Raw genomic sequence first — 23,865 nt, forward strand, 5'->3', positions numbered from 1 at the left:
TGAAATTGGCCTCAACTTGCACCCTGACTCAGCCTCCTGTGTCACTGGGATTACAGGTGTGAGCCATCACAACCCACCTCAATTTTTTATTTGTATTTATTTATTTTATGGTATTAGGGATCTAACTCAAGGGCAGTTTACCACTGAGCTATATTCCAAGTCCTTTTTATTTTTTATTTTAAGCCAGGGTCTCCCTAAGTTGACAGAGCTAGCCTCCAACTTCCAATCCTCCTTCCTCAGCCTCCCAAGTTGCTGGAATTACAGATGTGTGCCACCACACCCAACTGCAATTTTTTAAAATAAAATTAATGCCAAAATTCTATGACTAAAATATCAAAAATTCTAATAAAGTCAGAACATAAAAGAGCTGGGATTAGGGTGCAGCAAGTGAGGAAAGTCAGACATGAGCAAGATCTAGTCCTAGTCCTGAGAGTTTTCTTACTGGCACTGACACTGCCTAGGTCAGGCCCTGCCCCATTCAGCCACATTGGGATCTAGTCTGCTCATGAGGGGCCTTGACCTCTGCCTGCCTCCTCTATAGAGACAGAAGCCCAAAACAAGGACCACACATCAAGAAGGTGATGCAGGGGCTGCAACCCAGGGCACTATAATGTTGAGGTAACCTGGGTTCATGCCATCCCTTATATACTGTGGGACCCTGAGTCAGGTGCATCACCTTATTCCTGGTAAGGTGTAATGAACTGAGTCTAGCATTGAAAGTCAGTCTTCCCACTAGTTGACCCATCCTGGGGAGTTAGAGGCCCTCTCCTGACCCCCAAGAAAATCACTGCTGCAACTCTAGCCCCAGGCCCAGGCCCGAGGCCCAGAACCCACTTGACTACTTGGAAATGGTGTCTTGGCAACCTCTCAGCCTTCACCTTGGCAACACTACCCTCTTCACTTCCTCTCCTTTGATTGGGCTGGAAGGCAAGGTGGAGCTGGGATGTCTCCTGACCACTAGACCTGCCCAGAACTGACTGGTCAGTTCTTAGGCCTCAATTTCCTTATCTGGGATCCCAGGGCTGATAAAATCTAGTCCCCTAGGATTCAGTAAATAATGTCTGAAGTCCTCTAACACCTGGCAATTTAAAGTGTGGTCTCCTAACCAGCAGCATTAGTATCGGCCTGGAGTTGATTAGAAATGCAGAATCTCAGCTGCATCCCAGACCTACTGAATAAGAATCTGCATTTTAACCAGAGCCCCTGGTGATTGGCACACACATTAAATCTGAGAAGCTGATCGATTCTTGGCACAAAAGAGATGCTCATTAAATTTTAGTGCTGCTTTCCTACCCACTGGGCTCTCAGTTAGATCTTGACTCCAGGCAAGAGGAAAAACTCAAGATGGAGAGATGAGCTCCTGAGATGGACACCTCATTAAATCTTAAATACTCAAGTTCTGAAGCCAGGGAACCTGACCAAGCTCTTTCTACATTTCTCCATGTGAGTCCTCCATTTTGTTCATCTGTAAAATGGGAATAATAATAACAGGTAACTCATATAGTTGCTGTGAAGATAAACTAAGAAGATATTAGGAAAATACTCATCAGAATGCTTGGCATGTAGTAAGTGTTCAAAAAACGCTGTGGTTGTGATGGTTGCACTGGTAGTTCAAGAAATTTGTGCCTGAGAACAGCCCATGTAATGAAACGGAATAGATAATATTTGTATATCTCTTTGCTATTTATAAATCAATTTAGTTAATAGCATTTCAACTGACTGTCATAACCCTTTGGGTAAGAAAGCGTGAAATATATTCATTTTATAGGAAAAAAAAATCTAGACTCAGGAATAAAGCAAATTGTCTAAGGTAACCAGAATTTACATTCCTGGAGTCTGACACTAAAATCTGTGTTAGTAATAGAGCATCCAACCGTGAAAAAGATCAACCATGGACCATGTTGGACTCTGGATATGGTACTGTTCAACCTTCCTATTTTACAGAAGGGAAACTGAGGCCGGTGGAAGGGAAGAAACTTGTTCAAGGTTGCTCAGACAGAACATCAGTCTCAGATCAGAACCCAGCTCCCAAGGCTCCCAGCCTAGAGCCCTTCCCAGGATTCAAACCCACCTTTTCCACCTGACTGGTCTGTTCTCTGGACAGGTCTAGGGGTCAGGACACATCCCAGCTCCACCTTGCCTTCCAGCCTAATCAAAGGAGAGGGAGTAAAGAGGGTAGTGTTGCCAAGGTGAAGGCTGAGAGGTTGCCAAGACACCATCTGCAAGTAGTCAAGTGGGTTCTGGGCCTCGGGCCTGGGCCTGGGGCTAGAGCTGCAGCAGTGATTTTCTTGGGGGTCAGGAGAGGGCCTCTAACTCCTCTAACAGAGTGGGTCAACTAGTGGGAAGACTGACTTTCACTGCTAGACCCAGTCCATGAGGCTGAGTCTCCTTCATCAACTCCTTACCTCATCAGGCACCAAGTCCTGCTTCCTTCTCCTCCCGTCTTTGCTACCCCGGAGCCACTGCCTTAAGGTGTCTCCCTGTCTGTGGCCTGGCAAACATCCCAGGATTCCCATCTTCATACCCCATTCTCATTCCCATACCCCCTGTACTCCTCTCCAGAGGCACAAGGTGGCCTATCTCAGCTTCTGTCAGGACCTTCCTCCACAGGCCCTGACCACCTGCCAGTCTCATCTTTCACCCCCAGGCTCCAGCCCAACGACCTTCCTCCCAGTTCCCTGAGTGGATCATGTTCTCTCCATGCCTTTGGGCCTGCTGTGCCTTCTGCCTGGAAAGCACCCCCACTGTCTGCTTGGCCTCCTCTATGCCTCAGCCACAAGCCTGACTTCTCAGAGGTGCCCTCCCTGCTGCTCTCGGCAGAGGGAAGCCCCTTTGGCAAATCTGGGAGTCACACTGCATGTGACTCTGTTCTCCTGTTTGTGTCCCTGTTAGGCTGTGGACATTTTACATCTTGCTCCTAGAATAAGGCAGGAGACCTGGGTTACAATCATGCAAGATCAAGTCCTCATTGAGCCTCCTTGCCATCCTCTGAGATAGGAGCTATGACATTGGCCTTGCCAAGCTAATGAGAATGTTCGAAATAGTGCTTGTGAGGAGCTGGGTTCATAGTTGACACACTGAAAATGGACCCTCACCTGCACAGTGAGAATAACTGGCACATGAGGGGGTTCTATAGAATAAAGCCCCACTCAAGGATAATCATTCTGGAAGTTAACACTCGATTCCCACAAGGCCCCAAATCCTCTCTGCCCATCTGTCATCCATTCAACAAAAGCTTACTGAGCACCTACTATGTGCCAGGCAATACCTTATATGTGCCAGCAATGTGCTAGCTGTTGTGGACTCAGCAGTAGGTCAACACTCAATGTGTTTTTCTTTCCTTGCCATCTTAAAGGTCAGATGCTTGACCGTGCATAGAGGTGGCCCTGCCCAAGGACAGGGAAGCTGCCATTTTCTCTGAGCTGCCCATGCCCTGGGCAGAGGTCAGGCTTCATTCCCACATACACGCCCTCCTTAGCTCCCTGCCCCAGCCCATCACAAAACAACAACTCTGCCCAGTTTCCAATCCAGCTGTGAGTTTTTATTGTCAGCTCCTTGAGAGCAGGAGCCATGTTGCTCTTTCTACTACTGTGTCACCAGCATGTAGAAATGACCGGGCACACTCATTCACTTACCACATTCACTCATTCACTCAGCAGATACCTAGCAAGTCCTGCTAAGGCACGGGTGCTGGTGAGCAGCTAGTCCCTGCATCAGGGAATTAATTCTGACAGTGGGATTGAGGGGTTGTGGGGGAGGTGATAGTGCCATAGAGAAAGTTAGGCAAGTTCACTCAGTTGAGACCCAGGGGTCAGAATGCTGTTGTCCAAGGTGGTCCAGAAGGCTGCTGGTAACATCAGGGTCTTAGAGCCAGGCATATTTGTTAGAACCCCTCCTTCACTCCTTACTAAGTCCATGATCTGGAAGCTCTTCATTCTTCTGAACCTCAGTCCCAACTCCCATATATGATATTTGCCCCCATAGGACCACTGTGAGTAGTTTCTGAAAAGAAGAGAAAAATAGAGGAAGAAGTAACAGGTTATATGCAGGGGAGGTTGGCAAACACTGCAGGCCCCTTCAGTGGCCCAGACCTTAGGGCTTGACCAAGAGAGGCCCCAACTGCAAAAGAGAACAGGGACTGGCGTGAAAAGAGGGAGGATTGTGGGTTCAGATCCCAGCTCCACACTTATCTCTGTGTGACCTTGACCAGACTATCTTACCCTCTCCACCCCTGTTATTCCCAATCTAAAAATGGAGATGAAACATTGACCTCACTAATCCTAATATGTGAAAGAAAATCCAGCAAACATGTCAAGTGATGGTTAGTCAACAAACGCTTAATGGGGCCTATGTTCTGCCAGGTCTTGGGCATGAAGGACCATCCTTACCTTCTAAGGAATATTTGGTGCCTCCTAGAACAAAGCAGAGGAAGGTAACTAAAATTTGAGGGGCTACAGTGTAATAGGCATCTTCTTCACAGGCATGATCATATTTAACAATGAGAACCAGAACTTATTCAGTACTTAATGTAGGAGGGTGGTGCTATTAGAAGCCCCATTTTGCTGGGTGTGATGGTACTCATGTGTTATCCCAGCAACCCCAGAGGCCGATGCAGAAAGTCAGAAGCTAATCCAGGCAATTTAGCAAGACCCTGTCTCAAAATTACAAGTGAAAATGGTTTGGAATGTGGTAGAGTGCCCCTGGGTTCAATCCTTAGTACCACACACCTGCACACATAAAAAGAAAAAAAGAGAGAGAGAGAGAGTGACAGAGAAGCAGCAGTCCCATTTTACAGATGAGGAATCATGTCATAAAACAATATGTTTATGTCATAAAACATTGTAGCCAGCATATAATCCAAGTATTGCCTCAACCAATGGGTCAGGTAGGCAGCTGCTATCAGGTTAGTGAAGTGGATCAGCAGTTGGGGCTGATGCCTGACACAGCCCCATCCTGCCCAGTCATTTGATACAACTAACAGAAGCAGTAGTGGCCTTCAGAGACACTTCATTTGCTCCTGGGGTTCCATGTGCATTCGGGAAGTTGCCTACCCCATGAGCTCTCTCTTCACCTTCAAAATTCTCTCTTCCTCTAGGAAGTTGGGCATCTCTGACATGCTTTCTGCTCTGCTCACTGACTGAAAGCTCCTGCATCCCAGCTTAGCCAGGAAGCAAAGGTAAGGGTACTGCCCTGGGTCACACCCATGGGTGGTATTCAGAAAGCACCGCTGCACCCATCCCCAGCCTTGGGGTTCTGATAAAGAGGGTCATGATGACATTCCCCCTCTGAGTTCACCAAGAACACTCCTTAAGTTGGAATGAGATGGATCAACTAGGCAATATGGCAGAATGGTGTTAGATTGCATCTGAAGAGTCGTTTACGACAGAGAAGCGCTTTTCATGAATTGTCTTATTCTGAGCTGCCCTCCACCCCGCAAAATGAGGTGGATATTATTATCCCCAGTTACAGATGAGGAGATTGAAACTCAGAGGGGGAAACAACTTGCCCAAATGTATATAGATGGTAAGGCTGAATATTGACCTATTTTTTCTTGTCCTGTGCACTTTGTAGGTTCTTGGTATCTGTTTGATGAATGAATGAGCTAATTGATGAATTGCCCAAGACGAATAGCAGGGCAGGGCTGAGCTAGAACTTGTCTTACCTGTCATCGCCAGGTCCTATGCTCTTTCTGCTGAATCACCTCTTTTTGCTCTAATGAGCTCAACACCCCCACCTCTACTCCCACCCCATCCAAGGATCTCAAGCATCTTGGGTATGGTGTCCATTAGCCCCTTCTGCTGTGGACAGAAGGACAAAGGTGGAGTAGTCAACCTTAGCTCCTCTTCTGGGTGGCTGGCCAAGCTGAGATCATATCTAGCATCCCTCCATCCACATCATCTCTTCCCCACCACCCACTACCAGTAATCCAATGTGCCTAGTTGTAAACTTGTTTCTTTAAATAAACAGTCTTGAGTTTCATACCAAATAGTCTTTTAAGAGGAGGAACGACTCCAGGCCACCTCATATTTAGCATACAGTGAGCCACATATTTGCACAGAGAGAGTGTGTGTGGATATAGAGATCGCTCGATCGCTATAGATATCATTGCTCATCCAGATGGGAGCTATTTATGATGCTGAGTCATTTGCAGAGAATGCCACTGAGGGATTCCAGGCTGGGCTCGGAGCCCCAGCCTCACAGACCTCACGGCTCTCTGCCTTGTCATTACTTTTCACAAATGGAAAGAGGGAGGGAGAGAGAGTGGTCCCCCATCACGGTGCAGGACAGAAGAGAATATTTTGGGTGCAAGAAATAGAGACTTTCTCATAACCAGTTCTCCTTCTTCAAGTCATTGTCCTTCATTCCAAGCTCCCCAGCATTACAGGTGAACTAATCCAATCCCTTCATTGCTGTAGGAGAGAGAACTGAAACCCAGAGGGAAGAGACTTGTGCAGTGTCACACAACGTGTCAGCAACAGAGCTGATAGTAGACCTCGAAGCTGATTGTTGGTCTGGGGATTTTTCCACTCCCTCAGCCACCTTTTCAATTTTATCTCCAATGTCTTGGCACTTCATTCCTTTGAGGAGTTTCCTGTCCTCTGCAAACTTGGAGATGTCACTGAGCACTTTCTTCCTTAGGCTTCTTCAGGACAGGAGCTAGGTCCTGCTGGTTTTGGGTAACCCCCCCTGTTTAGTGCAGGGCCTGTATACACTGGGTGCTCAATGCATGAGTACTGAGCATTATATAAAACCAAACTCAGAATCAATTCCTGGGGATCCCTAGTTCTTCATTTGAAAAAGCACCCATTTATCTCCACCCTCTTTCTTGTCTCTAAGCCAGTTCTCTATCCATGCAAAAATAGACTCCCTCCCACTTACCACCCACCTCTGCCCAATTCTATAATGAATCAATTTTATTAATAGGCTTTGGGATAGAAGCTTGACAAAGGCTTTTTGTGAAAGTCACCCTTTATCTCCCTATATAGTTCACTTCTCAAAGGATTCTAATAAACCAGTCAGGTGGGATTCGGCCTTACATAAAATATTAATTAATCCACTCTTTCCCTCCATACACAATGTGTTTGTTTAAGTATTTAGTGATCTCTCTACCCTTTATGATAGATTCTTTTCAATGCTCTAAGAGACACTGAGATGTGATGCAAATGAGTACAGGCTTTGAAATTGGGTTAAAGTCTGGGTGGTCACTTAACTGGTTCTGCATCCACACTGATTGCACAGAAACCTGTGCAATCTAATTTTCACAGAATTAAATGAAATAACCTTTATAAGGTGTCTGGCACACGGTAAGTGCTTAGTGCAAGTTTTGTTTATTTTATTAAATCAATAAACCCAGACCCATATGAACCAGATTCTAAAAGGAAAGGGGACAATTGACTCTGTGATCTGAGGATCTTAGGGTCGTACAACACCAAGAGGGTGGCTTGGCAAGTCTCCGGTAGCAGTTCTGAGAGATCAGGCTAGTTTGGCTGTTTGCAGTCTAGAAAAGAGGAATCCTTTCCCCTTGTGCAGAGGGTTCCCACAGCTGAAGGAAAAGTTTGAGTCTGGAATCTAAGTTCAAAACAAAGACACTCCTTGAGAGCCATAAGTGTGTTTTGTTAATGGCTAGATTCTACCTGTCTCCAAACTAGAGCCTGACTAAGGGTGATAGGAAAGAAGCAGAGGAGTACAGTATGTGTGCATTGAGCTGAGCTGACTGGCTTGCTTTGGCCTGGGTAGAGTTGATCTAATGGACCTGGCTCGAATTGACTTGAGTATTTTTGCATTTAGGGAATGAACCCAACTCTCAGATCTACCAAGAAAGAAACTTCCTGGAACTTGGGCTTAGCTAAGACCCAGTACTATAGTACAAAGGAGACCCCAAGGGTCTCATTGAAAACATTTGGGGAATCTTCCAAAGATGGAAGCGACTTAGAGAGGATCAAGATTATAGCTAGAACTCAAAGGATAGCAGCCTTGACATGGTGAGGGGACACCCCATGCAGAATATCCTTTAGGAAACTTAAAAACATACAGAAATTCTGCCAGGATGTTTCCATATTTTTAAGGCCAAAGGATCCCCTCTTCCTTAGTACATACCCCAGTGGGAGGTTAGGGAGTCAAATAGTCTCAATGATGAGAAGAAAAGTCAGGCTGAGGCCAGGAGTTAGGCAGAGTTCCCTATTGCAGATGCTGGGGCAGTTGTGAATTGGTCCTTTTGGAATGAGGATTCAGGGGTCTGAACAAGGTATGATCTAACACCAAATTTATATCAGGCATTTTTTGCTGAAGGCAGGAGTGACCTAGGAACTCCAGCAGGGAATCAGGGAAGACCCTGGCATCACCATGTGAAAGGGAGGGGAGACTGCATCACTGGGGCCCCTTCACCAGCCCTATCACTGCCCATCACAGAATGCAACCAGACACCTGGGACAGAAAGTAACAGAGCCAACAAATTAATTTTAGGTGAGCAGGGAGGTTTTCAATGCTGTACTTGGCCATGTCTGTGTTTGTCTCTCGCACATTGATCTTGGGACCATCAAAGAAAACATATTCTTTTCCTCTCAGTCTCCCCTTTGTGCCCTCTAAAAACCTGGGTACTGTTTAGACATCAGTGTTTGATGAATGAATAATTAGGTCAGAGTGAAGCTTAAAAAATCCAGTGGAATATTTCAAGATGGCAAGATGGAAAATTTCAAGATAGCAAGATGGCCAAGATTCAAAACTAGAGATGCCCAGCCAAGAAAGACAGCATAGACCCAGAAGTTGCCCCTCAGGAGTTTGGCTCACAGGGAAAACTGAACTAAATAGTGCCAAGGGACTGGGTAGTGGAATTTGGGTTTAAAATTATGTTCCTCAGAGTCCCAAGCTTCTAAGAAATGTTCTCAAGAACCATTAAGAAGATGGATTGGGGGGTTGGGGGAAAGGTCCCAAAGAAGCAGCACTGGATTCCTGAGCCCCACTTCAATCACAAAAGCTCTTCTTTTATTTGTTTTATATATTGGATTTCCACACACAATTTTATCTTTAAATGATTCTTTGGATTTAAAAAATAGCATTTGGAAGGCACTGGTGTTGAAAGAGCCTAAGCATTTAGAAGTAGACTGTCTGGATTCAAATCTCAGCCCCATCCCTTTCTACCAGTGGAACTTCAGACATCTACATTCAGCATCTACCTTCTCTTCCCTAAGCAATCCTCCCAGGGATGTGTGAGCATTAGCTAAGATGCCACAGTATTTCCCAGAGGCTGGCACATATGTGATTAATGTTGTATAAGATGATTTTAGGAGGTGGTATACAGAGGAACATTTATTATTTAATAGCTCACAACTGTTGCATGTTAGAAATACATCAAACTCTGATTTATGGAAATAATATAGCTTTTCCTTTGAAATAAAATCATGCATTTTTTTAAAAAAGGAAATCAATTTGAAGAGAAATTCTAAATCAGTGAATAGGACCTATTGGGCAAAAATCATAAAGGTGGTACATTAATAATTGCAGTTGATTGCAGTTTGGGGAAAATTCAGATAACTTGTGTAAACCACCATAGTGACTGCCACTCAGGCAGGTCTCAAAAATGTTAGTTCTCTAATATTTGGGCATGGTGGTACTCACCTATAATTCCAGCAGCTCAGGAGGCTGAGGCAGGAAAAGCAAAGCTAGCCTCAGCAACTTAGTGAGACCCTATCTCAAAATAAAATATAAAAAAGGGGTGGGTTATGGCTCAGTGGTTAAGCCCCACTGGGTTCAATCCCCTGTACCCCCCCCCCAAAAAAAAAAGGTAATCCTTTTATCCTTCTCTTCACTTTAACTTCCTGAGAAATCTGGGCCTAGAACCAGACTCATTTAGGGCAAAGCAGATGTCCTGCCCTGGTTGGCCTAAAATACAGAATGAAAGTAGGCATGGGGCAGGGAGCAGGGGGCCAAGTTCAGGAAGGAAGTAGGGGTCAAATCTGGTCAAGTAGCTAGCCAAATACTCTTAGAGCAGGCAGAGGCCACCAAAGCAACATTTTTCACAAAGGAGGTACAAACCATCAGTGGTCAATGGACAGTTTTAAGAGTTATTCAGGTACTAGTTAAAACTACTGGGAGAGGGGCTGGGTGCAACAGCGCATGCTTGTAATCCCAACAGTTTGGGAGGCTAAGACAGGAGGATTGTGAGTTCAAAGCCAGTCTCAGCAACTTATTGAGGCTCTAAGCAACTCAGTGAGACCCTGTCACTAAATAAAATATAAAATAGGGCTCGAGATGTGGCTCAGTGGTTGAATGCTCCTGAGTTCAATCCCTGGTACCAAAAAAAAAAAAAAAAAAAAAAATACTACTGGGAGAGAGCTGAGGATGTGGGCCAATGGTCGAGCACTTGCCAAGCATTCAGGAGGCCCTGGGGTTGATCTCTAGCATGCGTGCACACATGTACACACACAAAAGAAAGGCCAAAAGAAAAAGTAAAAATTTTTAAATTTGGATCTTTTGCCAGGCTAATGATATGTGGTTAAGATCCTCTCTCTAGAAATACTGGTTAATGATCTCTCTAGAAATGCTTGGCAGCGGCAGCAATCACGACTCCCAATCAGTCATTTGATCATGAGAGGAAACAACCTCTGCAGCACCCTGCATTACCAATCTAGGGTGTTCTGTAGGTCAGGTGGATCCATGCATCTCTATAAGTTGAGTAGCATCTGTCCTGGTTTCGTGTTTTGAGAATGATCTTGTATTCCCTTTTAAAATATATGTATTAAAGGCTAAAAAAAAAGAATTTCTCACTCTTAGTGAGTACAAAGTGAATAATATTCTAAGCAAAATGTACACAAGGAAAATAAAATAAAGGTAGATAAGCAGGGATGTCTCAGGTCCCATTGCAACATTCAAGGCAAACTTTATCCTGGAGAGGGCAAACTTTATCCTAAGAAGGAGCAAGATTGCTAGGGAAGTAACCCAGAGCCAGGAGCTCAAGAACCAGGACGGCCCCTTACCTTGGTGGCCAGTAGGACCATGACTATCATCAGAAGTTCAGTCTAACAGATCCCAGGCCTCTAGCAAGGCAGAACCTGAAAAGGATTATCCAATGGTTCCAGAAGAGAAGGGAGAAGGAGCTGAGAGCCAGCTTGGCATTCAGAGAAATCAGTGCCTTTGAGAGGAGCTGCCTTTGAGTTGAGCTACGTTGGTAATAAGCATCAGAAACCAACTCGGCCATATTCAAACAATAAAGTGAGTTGGGATGGAGGTGGTCATCGCTAGTACCCAGAATCAAAGGGAAGGCTGGCCACCAGGCTCAGGAAAGGACAGGAACCAAAGAGTAGTAAGGGCTGGAGCCAGAACTGGAGCCAATGATTCTGAGGTCCTCTGTAGGATGGATCCTCCATGACTGGGCTTTTTCCTGCTTGTATCACTCTGCTCGGGATTCCTGGCCCCAGGAGACAGTCCAGTGGGCCTGGCCTCGAGTGCTCCTCTTGGGCACAGAAAGCATGAAAACTTGATTAGACTGCTTCTGTGATTGAACCTGAGGAAGGGATGATTGCCAAAAACAAAATCAAGGGGCTGTGACCCAAAGGAGAAGGAATGGATTCTAGGTAACCTAAACCAGCAAAAGTCTACTCTAAGGGGCCAAAGGACTCCCAGGCTACATGGTTCCCTGGCCTCACTCCCTCGGCCTCCTTTCTTACCTTTGCTGACTGGGGCCAGTGCTAAGCTCTACTGGGGCAGGGCCTCTTCAGGCTTCCAGTGAGGGGCTTCTGGACCCCCCTGATGCTCTGGGAGCCCCAGTCGGAGGGAGGACAAGCTGGACAAGCCTGGTCTTTGGTCTCATGGCTGAAAAAAATCTGCTGGGCCAAGAAAGTCTAAAGAGAAGTAACTCAGTCAGTGATTACCAACCCCGCCATCCTCCAAGTAGGCAGGGAGCAAAACCACCACAGGAACCTGGTCTATGGGTGCCTGTCTACACAGCAGCCACCACCAGCTCCAGTCGATTGTTACCACAAAAGCATGCAACCCCAGAACTGATGGAGATCCTGATTTGTTGTAAGTAAAGCCCCAAATCCAGATTGTGCTTACTGAACAGCACACACTGCCAGTTTGTAAGCCCCGGGACTATCTTCTGTTCATCCACTACAACTCCACTGAAACACCCAAGAGGTGAATCATGCTCCCGAATCCAGGCTGTCAAGCCCAGAGTTCACAGGCAGCAATGGCCAATCTGCATGTGTAGCTCAATATATCCTGAAAACTGAGAAGAGTGGAGAAAGAATTTCATTTACCCAGGATGTCTGCCTTACCTTACTTTTCTAATCAGTAAACACTAGGAAAAGAAAATCAAGTTGATGGAAAATAGAGGTCAAATGCCACTGAGCAAACCCTTCACAGTGAAATTGCCGCTGGCGCCTTTGGCATCTTATTTGAGATCCACGATGACCCAGAGGTGACTGCAACTGTCCACCGAGCTTCTCTTCTGTGATCAGATGCCAATGTACTCAGGGATCCTGACCCTTACTGCACTGTCTGCTTTGGCCAGACCAGATTTGTCAAACAGCAAGTCAATGAGCCCCACTCCAGGGAGCTCCAAGACATTTTCCAATGCCTTCATCAGGCTGGGCAAGATGCAATAGTCTCCTGGGATAGAACCACTGGATCTTAGACATACTTTAGAAAAAAAGGCAAGCCTGGAGACAAGTTCCTAGTAAGACAAATTCTTAGCAAAACTCTTCACCTCTCTGACTTTTGGTTTAATCATCTCAAAAATTGAACAATGACATCTTCCTCCCAGGACAATTGTGCAAAGTCATGAGATTACACATTTAAAGGTCGTGGAGCACAGTAGGACCTCAACTGATATTATTTTTCTTCCCTTTCCCCGTTGATGTTGGAGGGACTTCATCTAACCTCCCAGCAGGTGCGTTCCCTGACTATTGGCAATCATCATTCTCATTTGTATATCTCTGATGATAAGAAGTTCACAGCCCCCTCAAGCATCCTGTGTTCATGATGTCTCTAGGTTCTGGTGTCTTTAGGGACTAAGGTTTGAGGGAAAGGATCTTGGCCTGACTCCCCTCCACACTCTGGTTGGCCAACCAGCTTGGCTTCCAGGTGTTGTCTTTGGGAACAGAGTGGTCAGGATGAAGCAGGTGAGGGGATGGAGGTAAAGGAATGTGTGTCCATTTGTGGTTCATAAGGAGGAAACAGGGAAAGCCATTTTGTAGGAGACAGGACCAAGACTAGGGTCATTTATCCCAGAGAAATCTCTAGAAGACATGTCACAAGACAATGGTGTAGGTTCAGCCTCAGAGTAAATATGGGGAGCTTTAGAGGGGCACATAGGAATCTAAAATAAGAATGAGTTTTCCTTCATTCATTCTGCAAACATTCACTGTTGGTCCACCATGCCAGGTTTCCTACAGAGCATAGAGGACAAAGAATCAAATCAGTTGCTGTCCCTGATCTTAGGGGAGTGGTAGGTAAGTAGATATTGGTTTGTGGTTTTTGCCTTTTTTTGGTGCCAGGGATTAAACTCAGGGGCACTCAACCACTGAGCCACATCCCCAATCCTATTTTGTATTTTATTTAGAGACAAGGTCTCACTGAGTTTCTTAGTGCCTTGCTAAGGCTGGCTTTAAACTCGTGATCCTCCTGCCTCAGCCTCCCAAGCTATTGAGATTACAGGCGTGCACCACCATGCCTAGATGGTATTAAAACCATAAGATTCATTGAGATAAAGTCTGTGATGGGTCCCACAAGAGCTCAGTTGAAGGGTACTGAACCCAACTGGAGGGTATTCAGGAAAGGATGAGGATAAGGAGAGAGGGAATGCTGGGCAGAATTTGTCATGGGCAAAGGCACCAAGGTAACAAACAGCCTGCTATGTGAAAGACCTACCCCTATCTTCTGCTGCTTGAGATGGGGAGACATGACAGGTGGGCCTCAGATGACAGTATAGGGCCTTAAATGACAGTTTAAGCTAGGAACCTGTTCTAAGTTAGAAGAGAGCTCTAGAGAGAGTTCTTTGCTTTTGTTTTTGTTTTGTTTTTAGGGAAAAAATTTCTTAAAATATAATCCACATTCATAAAGTATTCCTATAAGTTTACAGCTTAATGAATTTTCACAAAGTGAACGTACCTGTGTAACTCACCTCAGATTAAGAAACAGAAGTTTACTAGCACCACGAAAAGCCTCCTTTTATCCTTTTTTCCGGTTACCTCTCCCTGCCAAAGGAACTTCTCTCCCGACTTCTAACCTCATAGATTAGTTGGCTTGTTTTTGAACTTCATGCAAATGAAATCAAGCGGTAATTAAACTCTTCAGTATTTGACTTCTTTCATTCAGTGTTATGTTTAAGACTCTCATGTCGTTGCACTTGGTTGAAATTCGTTTTCATTGCTGTATTATATCCCACTGCGTGAGCCTACCAAAATGTATTCATTGGTTCTACTGTAGATGAACATTTGGGTTGTTTTCAGCTGGAGGCTCTTGGAAAGATCCCCCTATAAAAATCCTTACATGAGTCTTTGGATGAATGTATATACATGTTTCTGTTGAGTGTATGCCAAGGAGTGGAGTTGCTATGTCCCAGAGGATGCTGCTGCAGCCTCAGCAGGTACTGTCAAATGTTTTTCCTGAACGATAGTGCCAGTGTACACTCCCTCCTGTACAGTGTGAAAGTTCCAGTAGCTCCAACTTCTCACCAACACTTGGCATTTTCTCTCTTTTCCATTTAGCTATTTTGGTAAACATGTAATGATTATATAGTTATAATTTGCCTTTCCCTGACGGCGAGTGAAGGCAAACTCCTTTTCAGATCCTTACTGACCATTGAACCTCCTCTTTCATGAACTGTCATTTAAGTGTCTAAAAAGAAAAGGACAAGGTCTCCATTTCATTATAGAAGGTCATTTCAGGCAACCAAGAAAGGTGACGAGAATAATGGAAGTAGATGCCCTAGCTGGCTAATACCGACAGCATCTCTCCTGGGTACTGGGCTTCATCCACTCTCTCTGCCTTCTTAAATCCTCACTGCCACCTTGAGAGATCAAAATTTGTTATCAACATTTCACAAAGGGGATCTCACAGCTGGAGCCAAGAATGGAGTGGAGCCCAAGAATGGGGGCCCTGAGATCATTTCCTTGCCAATCTCAGACTGGACAGACAGTCCCAGGAAGAAATAGAACTCAGCTACAAGGACACTTTGTGTCCCTTTATAGCTTGCAGAAAAGGAAACTGTCCCTCTCTTTCCCCTTTTTCTTCTTCTTCCCTCTCCTATCACACCCCAAGTCCTGGCAGAGGGGAGCAGCCATGGGAGACCAGTGCCTCCCCCAAACTGATACTGCGTTGGACGCCCAGTGGTATAAAGGAAGGAGTTAGGCCAACCTGGATCTAGTCCTGGCTCTGCCATGCTCACTGTACGCCCTGGACTGGTCATTTTACCTTCCTGAGCCTTAGGCTCTTCATCTGTTTCAATAACCTTTTCTCAGAGACTTGTGAAGAGAAATCCATGAGACCAAACAGATGAAGTGCCCAGCACAAGACAGTCCTTATTTACTTGGTACACCTTCATCTCTGCCCATCTTCAACAATCTAGAACTGGTGGGGAAGGACTCCTCCCTGCTCCCCGCATCCACTGACCCCCGCCCACCGCCCCATAGCAGGGTCAGCATCCTTTGTCTCATGCGGCTACCTACCCTACCTACCGCAGGCCCCTGGTGTGGTGGGAGCGGGAACCACATCCCTCCCCAGGGACTTCTGTCTCCTTGCAGCTGCCTGCACTCTGGCTGACAGCCACACAATTAGCCCCAATAGGGCCTTTCTCTTCTCAAGGGCTCTCATTTTGGAGCCCAGGTGCCTTTATTTGGGGAGCCTTGCTTTGTAAAGTGTTTCATCAAAGCTACCTCCAAGCAACACCCACCCCCACCCCCACCCCGCACAGCATGCACTGCCTTCCCGCCTGACCTTCCATTCACTAATTGGCTAAGCATTTAGTGAGCATTTCCATGTGCCATGCTCTGCACCAGGAGACCCCCAAAATCCCTGTCATGGAGTAGCCTCTGCAGTGGGAGAGACAGACAGTAAGCAAGCAGACAGACACAGCAGTAGGATAACTCCGGATGGTGCTCAGGACCATGGAGAGGATAAAGGGGAAAGTGGTGATGGAGAGGGACAGTCAGCCAGAGCAGAGTGGAGAAATTCACAGTGGATCCTTTCTGGCAGTTCCTGAAGGAAAGGGTCACACCATTGATCCCTGAGGGGAAGTCCCAGGAGGGGGCAGCACCTAAAGGTCCTGGCTGCTCCCGACCACCATTAGCTAGCTACTTTCCTCCTCCTCTCCTCCATTGCTGAGTCTTACCAGCTCCTCATGATTGTCTTGTACCTCCCGACCCCAGTGGCAGGGAGAGGAACTACAGGAACTCTTCCTTGAATCTAGAGTCTCTCCTCACCCACCCCTTAGAGTTCCTTCCCCTGAACTCCATTGGATTCTGAGCAAATTGAATTCTTTCCACATAGTTCTGCCACAAAATAGCTAGGGCGAGGTACACTTCACCCCAGAAAAGTCCAGCAGACCTTCTCGAATCTTCACACCCAAGACTCATTCTCTGATCTCTCCTGTCAGGCCTCCCACTTCCCTGACTTGGTCTCTATCTCTGTGTCCAGCTCTCTTTCCCCTCTGTATCTCCCTGTCACTCTCATTCACATCCTAAATTGACTTCTTATCGTTTCCTTCAAATATTTTTTTCTTTTTAAATGCATTGAGCTCCTACTGGGTGCCAGGCATGGGATTAGAAGCTTGGATCCAACCAAAGATGATGAAGGCAGGGGCTGCCCTGCAGGGGGGATGAGTCATGCACTAAAATAAGAGAAAGGGGGCCTGATAGTGACCATATTATAAGAGATTATAGTGGGTCTGCAAAGCATCAAGAGAGGGGATGGCTGGTGGCTTCCTGGAGAAGTTGACTTTTTCAGTTAGACCTTGAAACATGGCCATGCAATAAAATGTGAGCTGACTGTGGGAAGGAATGTGCTCGCTCTCCAGTGTACTCATTGCCCAGATGCCATTCATTTGGCTGGAATGGAAGGAATTGTATTGTTATCTTTCTTCTACTTTTACATTTCTCTGATTATGATTCATTCCTTTCAAAATCTCGCCACCTTCTCTATGTTCCTTCTCTTTTTCATCCATTCCAGTCCCTTCACAGAACAGAAGGCAGTGCTTCCAAGCTTTGTCTTCAATTTCCCTTCCTTAATCCTCTCCTCTCAAACCTCTCTTCCCTCCAGCATCCTTTCTACTGAACCTCTAAGGCATCTTGAGTAAAGCATGGATTTCGGTTGCTGCCAGACCTGGGTCTAGGTCTGCTGACTCAACTCTCCAAGTCTCCATTTCATCATCTATAAACAGCCTCCAAGGGCTGTTGTGAAAATCAAATAAGACAAAGGATATGGAAATGCTTCCTACTGTTAATGAGGCTCTTTACTGTTCAGAGGGCTCTTTTGACTGCAAGTGACAAGAAAATGACTCGAAATGGCTTAAAGGGGAAAAGGAAAGTCTGACATTGCTGGCATCAGACACATCTGGATCCAGGGGTTGAAATGACGACTTCAAAACCCTATCTTTCTATGTCTCTCCATTCTGGTCTCCTCTGTGTTGTCCTCACTCTTTGGCAGGCTGTTCCCTTCAGAGTGACGACACAGCCTCCACCTTTCTACCAGCTGAGCAACGCCAAGGGAAATAGGCATTCCATTCTCCAAGTGACTCTAGGTTCTGGGATTGAACATTAGTGGATTAATCTCCAACCCATCCCCACAGCCTGGGTCACACACTGTCTCCTGGAGCTGCGGCTGATGTGCTCTTCCCACCAAATCCATAAGGTCATTAGGGGAGAAAGGGGCCAGCCCTCCCAAAGAGATACTGTTTCATTGTCACAAAAAGAAAGGGGAACAGTTGCTGGGAAGCAATCCCCTTGAGTAATGGAGACAAAGAACAGGAGAAGCAACAGGATTACTCCTTAACTCACAGGGTCACAGTGTTCAGCCTTGGTGTCATTTCCTCAAAAAAAAAAAAAAAAAAATTCTCATCTTATTTTTGTTAATGGGGGGAACTCATATTTTTGTGACCAGATGTTGAAATTCTGGGAGATGAGGAGAGTTCCTCCTAACCATAAAATTTCTAAGAATGTATGGTTAAGAATCCAATTAGTAGGGGCTGGGGATATAGCTCAGTTGGTAGAGAGCTTACCTCGCATGCACAAGACCCTGGGTTCAATCCCCAGCACCTAAAAAAAAAAATCTAATTAGCATGTATATCTTAAAAAATTTAATTAGTTAGTTAAAAAAAAAGAATCCAATTAAAATCAGTCAGCATGGGTCAGGGTGACCATGATAGTGGGGACTTGAAAGTCTGTGTCACCTTGCTATCAGTCAAAAGTAAAGAGGTGGGTCGGAGCCTGACTCTCTGGAAACTTCTCTGGGATCCCCAATAAACCTAGAGTGCAGAAGAGGCACATGTCCCTCTCTGAGGGGACCAACTCTCTACCTTGAGAGTGTCCCCTTCATCTTTTCTTAGTCCTTCAATAAACTCATTCCTGTTACTCTGGGCAGCATGTCTGAAATCTTTCTGACTCGATTGCAAGAATCGGGGTTTGAAGAAGAGGTCTTCGAGCTGCCTCAGTTTCTCGGAAGGCCCCAGCTCCAGAACAATACTTATCAACTTTATTACAATTTTCTATTTACTTGTCCATCTTCTTCACATGACTTTAAGTATTGAGAGGAAAAACCCAGGGCCTGTCTTACTCTAGCCCCAATGTTGACAAATGCTGAACTCTTAGTAAATGGTGGGTGGATAGACAGATGAACAGTTGGATGAATAGATAATATATAGATGAGTGGATAATGGATGGGTGATAGGATAGACGATGGGTAAGTAAATGAATGGATGAATGAATGAGTGGTTGATAAGTGGATGGATGACTCTATGAATCAGTTGTTAGATTTAGGGATGGATAGATAAGATAGATGCATGGAGATGGATGGCTTGGGACAAAACTGATGAGATCAGTTTGGAGTACACCAAGCCTGAACTACCTATGACCAAGCAGAGCTGTCCCTCATGCTGTTGATAGATGGGGTTTGGAGTTCAGGAGAGAGGTCACAGAGCCTTTAACAGGAGACTGTAATGGAGGTCATGGAGTGGGTCAGGATCATGGAACAGAGGGCAGAGTGGTGTACCCAAATTTCACACAGCACATAAAGAACACTGAAAGCCACCGCTGCGTGATGTCAAAGCCTGCCTCATTCCCTCATTCCAAGGCAGTCTGGCCACTACTTGAGGTGGCAGTACAGAGTTAATGTCTCTCCATTCTCCCCTCCCTCCCCCTCCTCAAACCACTCAGCCAGAAGGGAGCAGCTGCCTGGGAGGACAGAGAGACAGATTATGTAAACTGTGATTGCCACCCACAGGAGGAGGAGGAGAGTGAATAGGTATTGAAATGCGCTTTCAATAATGCATGTCCTCCTCCGCACAGGCCTGGGGCTTGGTGGTGGGGAGAGGAGCCTTAAAGGGACCAAGCCTCCTGTCCCTAGCTGTAGGACCACAGACCTCCCACAGCCACACATGCCCTCTGTCCACAACCAGAGAGCTCCCTCCATGGGCATCCACTCTGTGAGTCCCCAGCCTCTCACCTGCGAGGACACCTTTTTGTCCTCTCCTTGCCCCAGTGAATTCGACTTTTTAAAGATTCTGTTTCCCAAACACACTGCATTTACATCATGATTAATTCATTCCCTCCATTTTTTATTAATCAAAGACACTTAACTGCCAGCCAGAGCTTTGATCAGCAAGAGATAAGACACAAGGTGATATCACTCTAGCCCAAAGCTAGGAAATATGACAATGTTGTTAGTCAGCCCAACCTTGCTGCCAGAAAATGCCCTCTCCCTATCCCCTGTCCACTACTGTATTCGGAAAAACTCTAGAAATAGAAGAACCCCAGGTTGGAGAGCAGGGATTCCGCCCAACACTGTCAGTTCACAGAAGAGGAAACTAAGAAGCAGAAAGGTGAATGAACTTGCTTAAGGTCCCAGGATTATTGGGATATGAAGGCAGAGGCCTGGCCTCTCTCCGGGTTTAACTGACCTAGAACTTGGCAATGAGGCCATAAAAGGGATTTGACAATCAAGAAAGGGGGCAGATCCATCAGACTCAGCGCCTGTATTGTGCCCCAACTATGCCCCAGACCCACCAGATAGAGTCTCCAGCTTTGTTCTTATGAAACAACACCCACCCACCCCCAGGAGCTGGTCACTCCTGTTGTGCACAGGAGGAGACTCAACAGCAAAGAGGCTTCCTGATTTACATAATCCACATAGCCAGGAAGTGAAGGATCAGGATTCCCTGCAAATTCTGTCAACTGGTTGCAAAATCCCTCCTCCTCACTGGCCTGGCTGGGAGTGGGGCAAGGAAATCACTGAGATCAGATTTGAAGTTCAAATTTCCACTTAAAAGCTATGTGAGTTTGGCTAATGTTCTTACCTCTCTGAGCCTCCATTCCTTGACGGCCTGGTTCCTTGAATGGTTCAGGGATCATGCAGGATAAACAATGGGTTAAAGACCCAGCACAGAGCAAAGGGCACAGTATTTAAAAGTGGCATCCTCTCCCTCCATTGTTCCTGCTTAAGGGTGCAGAAGCCAGGGCTTGAGGTGGGATCACTTATGTCTTTGCAGATCTCCTAACTGTGGATCAGGAAAACATTGCCTGTTATCAATTATGTGAGCTGTTTTCCTCTGGTCCAATAATTCTAAGACAAGAGTCAAAGGTGGGACAAGGATCTCTCCCTCAGGCTTCATTGCTCGCCTGGTCACTTCCATCTGCTTACACGTCTGGTTTTGTTGGTGTTGGATTAGCAGTGGCTTAGAAATTTCCACCACACTCCTGGAAACCCCATGTACTGCCCCAAAGCAGCCTAATGGAACTGGAGTGGAAATTTCAGCTCTCAGCCACCAGAGAGGGTAAGCCTGCTGCACTCACCACAGTTGCTTCTCTAAGATAAGATGGAAGTTAAATAATTGACTCTCTGGTTTCCCCCTGAAAGTGGTTTTAAATGAGTAAATGGGGGTGGGGGGAATGTGGTGACTGAGGTGAAGCACTAAGCAATTCCTTGAGCAGAAATTCAATGTATAGTTGCCCCCACTCCAAGTTATATTGTGGGGAGTATAATTCCAAGACTCCCCAGTGGATGCCTGAAACCACAGATAGTGCTGAATCTTACATGTGGTATGTTTTTTTCCTATACATATAGACCTATGGTGAATTTTAATTTATAAATTAGGCAAAGTAAGTAAAAAAAATTATTATAACAATGTCATTAGAGTAAAACAATATACTATGATAAAAGTTATAAGAATATACTCTCAAAATATCTGATTATGTTATACTCAACCTTCTTGTGGTAATGTGAGATGATAAAATGCCTCTGTGATAAGATGAAGTGAGATGAATAAGGCATTGTGATTTAAGAGCCTACTATGTAAGGATTACGTGAACGGAAGCACTGAGATAGTAAGACAGTTGATCTGATAACTCAGATGACTATTAAGTGATTTATAGATAGGTAGCATATACAGCATGGATACTCTGGACAAGGGATAATTCATGTCTGGGGCAGGAAGGAGTAGGATAGCATGAGATTTCATCATACTACTCAGAGTGGCCTGCAATTTAAAATTAATTATTTCTTTCTTTAATTTTTCATTTAATGTTTTTGGACCATAGTTTATACAGGTTACTGAAACTACAGAAAGCAAAAGCTTGGATAAAGGGAGACCACTGTATCAGAGGCTTAAGAGGCACTCCCTGTGTGATATGGGCTGGACACTGAGGACTCAATGAAAGACAGGTCCTGACCCTATCCTCAAGGAGCAAACAGCTTTCAGGATGGGAAAAAATGGACATGGAGACAGACTAGAACCTCCAGGGAGTGGGAGGGCTGTGATAGAGGCCTGTGCAGGATGGACTACACTGATTGGCCCAAATCTAGTCGTGTGCTGGATCTACTGGATCCTCAGGCTAAGCCTTAGCCCCACCTAATCTACAGGCAGGAGACTGGGTGCAGAATAGTTCCCTCCTCCAAGGAAATGAGGGCACCCTTACTAATGGAAGGGGAAATGTATGCTCAGAATGCAAAACCACCAACGGTGTTCTTTGTTACTTTGCCCCATCAGCCTGGGGCTAGCCAGAGTGGCCACCATACTTTCAGTGTTTGACATCTATAACTTGGTATTATACCCAGAGTTTCTCCACATACCTGTGGAGTCCAAAAGAAGAATGAGCAGACAGATACATTTGACCTTTTGCACACTGGAAATAACCAACTTGAAATACCCATGTAGGTACCCTTTTGCTTCTGTACACCCTGGGCAGCGCTGGCTGTCATGGGTGATGGAGCGACTCCAACTCTGCCCTCAAGGAGTTCACAGTGAGTGAAGTCTATTTCAGGTATAATTCTCCGATACAATTTAGTAGAGTAAGACTTACTGTCCAAAAAATACATTTCACTGCATTTTTTTCCCCGACTTTTATTTCCTTGTAAATTAACTGCCGCCCATGAAAATCAGAAATTGAAAATGCCTTTAAAATTCCCCTTTCGCTTATGAGTCAATTTTGTTTCTACTACTAAAAAAAAAAAACAAAAACAAATTGTTATTACATTTATTGAACACCCTCATTGAGGCCGCCTCTGGGAGTTTCATGGTATATTCTCTGAAAATCTGGCTTTGAATCCTGAAAAGGTGTCCTGGTCCCTTTGCTGACTGAGAAGGTAAAAGTCTGGAAGTCGTTCTGTTAGAACAGAAGACTGCAAAAGTCTGGACTAAAGAAGACTCAGGGGCATGTGGTCTCTATGGTTAAGCATCTGTTAAGCGATGCATGTTGATCCTGGGAGTAGCAGTTGTCGGATTTAGGAATCAATTTTTAGCTCCACATAAAAGAGAAAGATTTAGGGACCAGAGCTGTTGCAAAATGTGTAGACAACCATAATAGGTGGTGACCACCTCATTCCTGAAGGTAGTCAGGGTCTTGGGTTGGGCTGTTGGACCAAATGACCTCAGCCTTTTCAACCAGAAGATTCCTAAGCCATGAGTTGCAGTTCTGGCCCAGTCACTTTTTGGCTGTGTGACTTTGGATGAGTCCCTGCCCCTCTCAGAGCCTCAGTGACCTAGATAACCCCCATAGCTTCTCCTCTTCTAAATGCCTTGCCTCTGCACAGTCAGGTGATTTCTGTCCCGCACACATCCCAAAGCTCCCCGTGCCTGAGCCAAGCAGCCCACGGAGCCCACAGGTGCAAGGCAGCTTGGGTCTACTCCTTCTGTTCCTAGAGACACTATGATTCACAGCCCTAGGGGATGCTTCCCCCATCTGACAGGTGGAGAGAATGAGGTCCAGGGGAGGAAAACAGCCAAAAGGGTAGGATGCATATCCTACAAACACCTAACTGGGCTCCTCCCTCTCACCTTCTCCATGGCCCCATCTCCTTGGTCCTTGATCCAAAGATGATTCTAGGAATTGGCCTCTCACCCCGGGTCAGGCCTCTGCCTTTAGAGAGGCAGATACAGATCAGTGTAAGAGCTGGAAAGTGCATTTCCCAGAGGTCTCTTCACGAGCTAACTTAAGAATTCTTTTATTTGATTTTCATAACAACCTTGCAAAGGAGGCCCTCCCCCAGCCTGTGGAGATGAAGCTGATACTCAGAGAGGCTAGCAATTTCCTGAATCCAGCTGGCAAATAAGTGGTGGTGAGGGGATTGGAGCAGGCCCACCTCCCAATGCTCCTTCTCTAAGGAAGTGTGGAAGCTCACCTTCTGGAAGGGGACACCAACATCTCCTAGGAGTTACCCCTT

At 45.7% G+C, this 23,865-nt stretch overlaps 1 protein-coding gene across 1 annotated transcript in view; it reads left to right on the forward strand.

Annotated features, from left to right (window-relative positions):
• The first annotated feature begins 5,075 nt into the window (after positions 1-5,075).
• Positions 5,076-23,865, forward strand: part of Cplx2 (complexin 2) — a 66,339-nt gene continuing 47,549 nt past the window's right edge. The window contains exon 1 of the mRNA XM_015488443.2: positions 5,076-5,176. The gene's annotated coding sequence lies outside the window, so the exon portion shown is untranslated. The remainder of the gene's footprint in view (positions 5,177-23,865) is intronic.

Source organism: Marmota marmota, unplaced genomic scaffold (genome assembly GCF_001458135.2).
Source record: "Marmota marmota marmota unplaced genomic scaffold, marMar, whole genome shotgun sequence".
In the NCBI taxonomy this organism is placed as follows: domain Eukaryota; kingdom Metazoa; phylum Chordata; class Mammalia; order Rodentia; family Sciuridae; genus Marmota; species Marmota marmota.